The following is a 7,921-nucleotide window of genomic DNA, read 5'->3' on the forward strand; positions in this document are numbered from 1 at the left end:
ACACCATGAAAACAGGAAAAGAGCTCACAGAGCAGTCCTTGGATTTGAAGGTGGAAATATACCACTGTTGAAAGTAACCTGGGAAACTGGGCAGTTGGCTGTCAGAGAGCAAGGAAAAAAAAGAGCTAAAGTCTGAAAAGACACGATGGACTCGCAACAAGTAAACAACCTATCTTTTCATTTAGCAACAAATGCATTACCGAAGTGGTTGTCTTTCAAAGAACTGCTTACATCACTGATGGTAACCTGACTGCTGATCAAACAAGTTTCCTACCAAACCATAAAATACTAGCAGTCAACATTTACACCAACACTAGCTTCTAGATCAGAGAAAGGATGTCTCATCACCACATGATAAAATCCAGCACACAAGCTTACTATACAAACTATAAACAGCCACACAAACACCTCCTGCTGCTGGCTTTACATAAGCAAAACACTCATACAGATCCCACAACCATTTACTGTGGGACTGTTTCAGCATCCCCAGAGTCCAGTTTTCCCCAGATTACTTCCTCTATAACCACTGCAGAGTACTTTGCTTACGAAGATGACTTTTCAGCAGAACAGTGGTATTTTCAACTCATACAGAGGTCTTAAAGCATGATGCAAAGCACATACAGCTCTATATTATGAAAGATGATATCAGGTAGATTAAAATTACTCAGGTGACAAATAACAGTTTCCAGACATTTCCATCTGACCCACGCACAACAGCTAACAACTTTCAAGAGGAAAGTGGGCTGAACAGAACCACATCCTGATTTCCAAGCAATGTGAAGTTAGTTGGTTTTAAGCAGCTGATCAACTGATGGTTTTAAGGTCAGTGTCTTTTCATGTGGGGAGAGGAAGAAAAAAGATGGGAAAGAAAACAATTTAGTTAACAGAATTATATTTAAGTAATGAGCATAGGAAGATTTCACTGTAAACCATGAAGACAAAGAAAGCACTTTGAACAACAAGTGATGGATCAGCATCCCAAGATAGAATAAAAGGCACTGACCCCCAAACATACAAAGCTCTTTGTGCTAAAAAAAAAAAAAAAAAAAACCACCAAAAAACCAAAGCAACTTAAAGTAGGTGTTTGCAAGCATTTTTTTAAACTGCTCATACATACAAGCCCCTTGTGCTTTGCTGATAATTCAAGAGTATCTGCCTCAAATGTTCTGCTGCACATCTGTTATCACTATCACTTGGCTTCACAATAATACATTATTCAAACAGAATGTTGCATATGGCTACATAGAAGGAACCAGTTGAGAGTCTGTCGTTCAGATACACAAGAACAGAAAGACTGAGGAAAGAAAGGGTCCATCAGAATGAATCTAAGTCCAGATATTAAACACAAAGATTGAATTCCATGAAAATCCCAAAGAGGCAAAAATTAAAAATAAAATAAAAAATACTAAAAAATATATATTAAATTAGCATCTAAATGCTACTCAGAACATGCGGAGGTAAAACCACATGAGAACCAAAAGCTAGGTTCAACACAACAAACTAATATGCAGCCGCAAGATTCAGATAAACACAAACTTACTCTCCAAAATTTCACTTCTACTTTCCTTCCCTATTCAATAATGATCAGCTTCAAAACCAACCTGTTTATTTTGGTATAATGGGTAAGAGCTCTCTATTCATTTTCATGGATCTGAAAGTCTGCAGATGACTAATTTAGACATACCTAACCACAGCTGTATTGCTCCCTCATACTGCAGGCCAACGCTGCAAAGTTGGTATTAACCATTTTCTTCTCTGGGGGTGGACAGAGGCATGCCAGTTCTTCGCTCATAGTCCTACAGTGCATATCATTGTCACAAAAGCCGTACATAATGTAATCCTATTTATCAAAATGGTTACATTGATTTCATCAAAATCCGTATTGGCAGCTGAGTGAAGAAACTTTTGGGAGTACGTAAAAGAAGAAAGTGACTCTAAGGTCAGGTTCAGCCTGCAAGAACACAGAACTGCACTTTCCAATAAACTTTAATGCCTGTGTGCAGATGAGGGAGACTTCACCTCTGCACACACCTTGATCCCTCTACACTGGAGAGGGCTGAACTTCACTTACACATCACACAGAAAGTCAAACTGAAGAGTTCAATACAAAGAGGCAACAACCATCAGTAATAACTTCTGCAACATTTTTTAATTAAGATAAACTTAGCTGGATAGGACAGACAGATAAGCAACTCTCCACAGAGTAAGGCATGAGGCAAGACTACCTCAACAGCATTAGCAGATCTTTAAAGAAAGGCAGATGCTGCGCATCTTGCACCTTATCGAGCAGATTCCACACAACCGCTTTGCTGATGTTTTCAGAAAAGCCAACAATGACAAGACCAGCAGACAGACCACACGAACAGCATGTTATTATGAAGGCAGTTTCATTTAAAAAGGCACTAGTATTATACAAAAGCTGAGGAAGATCAAAAGATCAGCAAAACGTGACCCCAACTCTTAGAACAAAATGACACAAAGCTGTCACGCTTGCAGGAATAAGGAAGAATTTCTGAAGTTATATTTGTCTGACCATCTCTTAGATTCTGATAGTGCAAGCATTTAAAACTATTTTGTGCTCAATTCCAATGTAGCAGTATTCAGGCTCTGAAGTCTTAAAACATAACTACAAGTCAACCAGTCCAGGAGAGGTGTCATTCCAAAAATATACTGGTTTCAAGCTCTAAAAGAGTTTTTTCCATTTTTGTCAAAAGTTGGTAATTTAAGTCAAAATTAAAAACATGAATAAAATGAACCTCATCTTGCAACAGTTAAGAACATTTTTACTTAAAAAGAACTGTTATCATAACACTAAAAAAATATGACTTTGAGTTATTATATTCACAGAAAATATCATTCAAAAGAACATTAACATGCGTTTCTTTCCAAGCTTACTAATAGCTCTTAGTACTACATCAGGATGAAAGAAACAGTAGCATTAAAAGAAATACTTGGAGTTATATTGAAACTAAAACATGAGATTCCCTCTTTTGAACATGCCCACAAGCAACAGTAATCACCTGTAATGGACAGATTTGCAAAATTATTTTCATTTTACTATGGATTATTAGGCAGCTTCAGACTATCAGAAAAAAAAAAAATATTATGCCATTAAACCCAACCAGAGACAAAAAAAAAAAAATAAAAATCTTCAATCAACAAAAAGAACTAAACATTTTTAAATTAAAATGACTGATTACAAAGTGTTGTTATATAAATAAGCAGCCAAAAACATGGTCTCCTGTTTTCCTGGACAACTGAGGATATGGACTTTGTTGCACTGCATTTTGGGGTTGTTGTGAGAAAGAACTGATATGTTTTTAACATTACATTGACACCTTGTCTAACATTCAGGGGGAAAAAAGATATGCCCACAACAAAGAACCAGTTAAGAACACAATCTTAATTTACACACAGATAAAATTTGATTAATGTTTTCAAAGTTATGTTTCTTTTCTGTTAACTTTTCTTATTTTCTGGGATATTGTCTTGATTTACGTGAAAGCCTCCCTCATAAAAGGTCAAGGGTGTAGCAATTCCTTCAAAACATTTCACTGACATGGATAAATCACTACAAATACTTAAATCACTAACAAAAAAAGTCTCATGGGAACCCTTTTAGGCAGTTATTGAAATTAACTTGCTAACAAAATAAAAACCCCTCAATGCTCAAAAAAATAGCATCACAGATTTCAACTTGATGCCACCCGAGACATTAACTAAATTTAAGAAGTTTTAGATATTCTTAAACTAACATATCAGCAGATGTGTTAATTTTTAATTAAAAAAAGTTCATTTTTCAACTGTTCCGCTATCCGGCCATGATTTACAATGCTTAGTCACTCAAGCCCCAATACCACATATATTTTGAAAGAAAGTGTGTTCACTGAATGCACAGAACAGGCAGCATAACTGCTTGCACAGTGGAGACATTAAATTTGGGTTAAGTGGTTTTTGTTGGTCTAATTTTCCATTGCTATCTCCCTTCTTCATATTCATCCAAGTTACATTACTCTTTCTTGAGCAAAATTAGCCAGACGTAGAAGAGATTTGGACAAAAACAAGTAAAATGACATGGTAGGGGAAAAAAAAAAAAACACAAAAAAACCAAACAAAAAAACCCAACAAAACCAATGTTTAGTCCTTGCCAAACCTAGCTCAGGCTTAGCAATGCCATATTCAATGCCTTCATATTCATGGCAGTTCCCAAAGAGATTTGTCCTCAGCAGTGAGAAACCTGCAACAAAAGTGCAGATTCATTGTAGATAAGCCTTCACTATGATGAAACTTGCCAAATGTCATTTTAAATTATTTAACATCTAAATAATAAAATGCTCAGAGAAATATCTTCAGCATGTCTAAGAATAGAATCTGCAAAGCCTGACAATATTTGAATATATACTGATTCAAAACACCATTCACACCGAAAAATTAGGAATCTGGTCTCAAGTGAAGCATGAAATTCTATGGAATTTGTGGTATCTCAGAAGTTACAGTTGCTAACTTTTGTGATACAAGTTTATTAGAGGAGGAAGAGAAAAGAGTGTAGCAGGAAACAAGCCCACAGATGGTTAACAACATTGTGCAGCACTTTAGCTACAGTCAAGTTAATTCACCTTCACTTTCACCTGGCAATGTGGATTCAAAAGCATGTACATGTGGTTATAGCACCATTGGCACAGCATGATCAGAGAAATAAGCAGCATAACATGTTGATTGGAGGAAAGAATGGGAGGTGTGATAAGGAAACTTAATTAACTTTGATGGACTGTGAGTTGGACAGGGACCAATTTTTCAGTTCTGCAGGTGGGGAAGAAAAGCTGATTTCTAAGATGTCGGCATGTAATGTAACAGGACTTGGCAAGAGCCCAGATATGAAAGACAGAAGGAGATCAGAATAACCCAATAGTGAGATGAGAGAACAGTGGATAACTGAAGATAAAGAGAGATACAGATTTAGAATCCAAAGATCTTCAACCAAGCAATGTAACAGTAAATAAGTCACCAATTACCCAGTCTTTTCTTGCTTTCTCAGCATCCCTATACAGTAAGTTATAACAAAAAAACCCTCCAGTCAGTTATGTATTTAAATACAGTCAATTATTTCTACTTTTAGCATGATTTCTAACCCTACAGTAACCTGCATTTAGATAGTTTCCTAGAAGCATTGTCTGCTAAAAGATGTTAATTAATTTAAATACTTTTAGAGGGAAAGTTTGCTCAAGTTTGCTGCCATGTGGTTCATCTATTTTCAGTTAGGAAGAAGCAAAGATTGAAATAACTACTCTGTAAAGGTGAAAAATATTTTATTTAAATAGCTCTAATGCTGGAAGAATCAAACATTCAGAGAAAAAAAAAAGGTCTTTTTTTTTAAAATGAGAAGTAGTTTCGGGAACCAATGGGAAACAAAGCATCTGAACACCTCGTGGAAACAGCACATTCAAGGCCAGCATTTTTGTTGTGAAGAAAAGAGTGCATTTTAAGCGAGTTTATTTTGTGTATGTCAAATTGTGCATCTATGATGCCTCAAATTAATGGTGCAAGAACATGTTTACAATGCAACAAGCAGCTAAAAAGCAAAACAACAAAACAAAAAGTCATGGAACCATCTTCAGTTGCTTATCTCTAAGTATGCACTAAAAAATATGCAGAGTTCTAGGGCCTCTTCATTAGTTTGTCCCTTTATGAGACATGAAAGCACAGATAAGACTTAGAAAGAATAATTGTCTAAATCTGCATGCAAATACATAAAAGCACTTAGCCCTGCTCTAACACAATGACTGTTACCTTTTCAGAAAAGTTAATTCTAATTCTATAGTTAAGGCAACGGTGAAATGAGCAATGAGCATATGTTAATAGTTTCATGAAATCAGAGCACTTTATTGCCACAAAATAGAAGCTTTAGTAAGCGTCAATAACAACTTCAATGAAGAATAATCTTTATAGCTGTTTTAAAGGAAAAGAATATGTAGCCTACAGGAGTTTTCCATTGATGTTTTTATTTGGAAACAAAACCAGTTTAAGAAGCTCCCGTTCTCCCCAGCCCACTTATACCCATAGCAAAGTTCACTGCTTCTCTAGCCACAACGGTACAACAGCTTACAGATACCAAGGAGTTTAAACCTCAGTGTTTTGCAAGGGGGTCAATGAGAAAGTGACCCAGTCTTACAACACACCCTCCCTCAGCAGCAGTTCTATAAGCACAGTGAAGAGAAGACCAGCGGCGTTTGGGCAGGAGCGAGAACCACTCAACCAGGCTTTGTTGCAGAAGAAAGCACACTGTGTCACTACAACCTGCATTATTTCCTTTAAGTATAAGAATTACACACTAAATTACACACTCGGGTTACTAAATTACATACAAGATAAAGACCCAGACAACATCAAATTAACCTCATCTGCCTTACATTCTTCCTTCTGGCATAAAAATGCTAAAAACGCTATGCTGCTCAGCTGCTTTTAGAGAAAAAAGTTAAATACATTGAAGGATCTACTACTCAAAAGGAATTCTCTAGAACATATTAGTCTTTCTGTAACCAATGATTTTTAAGTTTGTTAAAAACATCCGAGAGGATGATATATCACATAGAACGATACTTTCTTCTAAACTTGTTCCCAACTTTAGCAACAAGGTATCATCCTCCCTGCAGAACTCTGATTTAAAAGTTATGGTCTTAATCCTGCAACTGCTCTGCACTGATAAAGCCCTACACTGTCGCTGGGGTCCCGCTGAGGCCAACACCACAATCTTGCTGCAAGATCAAAAGCCTCTGTGCCTCCACAACGTTTTATTTCCAATCCACTACTTAACACCCCTCAAAATATTTTGGCATACATATGCAAAACAGAGGTGAGGAAATTATAGACTGTAATTTTCCAGGTAATTACCGTCACTGTATATTTTGAGATTACAATAATAAACACTTCTAGTTTACTTTCCTTTTCCTATGCTACTATTGTTGCGCACTAACTATAATGGTTTCTAGTTTCTTCACTGTTATTATTATGATTATTTGCAAAGCCCTAAATAGTTTCCATGTGTTGAAAAACACTGCCATTGTTTTCTTCAGCAAAGAAATCAGTCTTGCCTTCAGGTTCTCAGAGCCATAGACAATTCTGGCAATAATCACTTTCTGAAAATATTTTAGAGCTCGACATTCATTTTCACATCAGAATTTTTTCCCCTGCTGCATAAGGGAATGGAATTTCACTAAAACAGTATTTCTAGCCCTTACAGTTGCAAAACAAAACAAAAAAGTCACACTGCAACTCTCACAAGTAGAAAAGTTATCTGTTTGTTAAATATGCGGTTTTTACAATGAAATTGGAAGTCACTTCAGCATATATTGCTCTACCAGATGGAACAGTTCTCAAAAGAGTGGCAAAAGAAAATACTGGAGAAGACCATGGGATCAGGGGATCTAAGAGAAGCAGACTGGAGAAAACAACAAGGATGGTTCTCCTACGTCTCCAAAATAACAAGGAGGCCAAACAGGTACAGTTGTCTGTGGTCTTGCAGCATCACTAGAACAGGAGACAACTGCCGTTAATACAGGCTCCAAATCTACACCCTTTTATGTCCAGGGCACGGACTCAAGGAGAGGAAGGGAAAGACCAGAAGTAAAGAGAAGAGCCACTACAAGCGTACCTAATACAGATTAATCCCAGGCTAATATGAAAAATGGAAGTTCTGAACAGGGAAGGCATTATGGCCCGGTCCTCTCAGCCTGGATCGGACACAAACGACCCTGCGGACTTGCACTGAAGTACACCCGTGAAGAACACCCGCCCAACACCTCCCACGTGCAGTACGGGGACGGCACAAACCTTCGGTAAGGACAAGAACCACCAAACGCCGGGCTGTCACCGGAAAGCTCGGCGACAGCGTGAGCCCGTACCCGCGGCAGCTCCTTGCCTCGCC

General features: G+C 37.3%; 1 protein-coding gene across 2 annotated transcripts in view; it reads right to left on the reverse strand.

The window, feature by feature from the left end:
* The window catches only part of PCMT1 (protein-L-isoaspartate (D-aspartate) O-methyltransferase), a 34,906-nt gene extending 26,992 nt beyond the window's left edge, over positions 1 to 7,914 (reverse strand). For both annotated transcript variants that reach the window (XM_009646951.2, XM_035902352.1), the window contains exon 1: positions 7,828 to 7,914. The gene's annotated coding sequence lies outside the window, so the exon portion shown is untranslated. The remainder of the gene's footprint in view (positions 1 to 7,827) is intronic.
* Positions 7,915 to 7,921: the final 7 nt, after the last annotated feature.

Source organism: Egretta garzetta, unplaced genomic scaffold, assembly GCF_000687185.1.
Source record: "Egretta garzetta isolate BGI_Z169 unplaced genomic scaffold, ASM68718v1 scaffold139, whole genome shotgun sequence".
Lineage (NCBI taxonomy): Eukaryota > Metazoa > Chordata > Aves > Pelecaniformes > Ardeidae > Egretta > Egretta garzetta.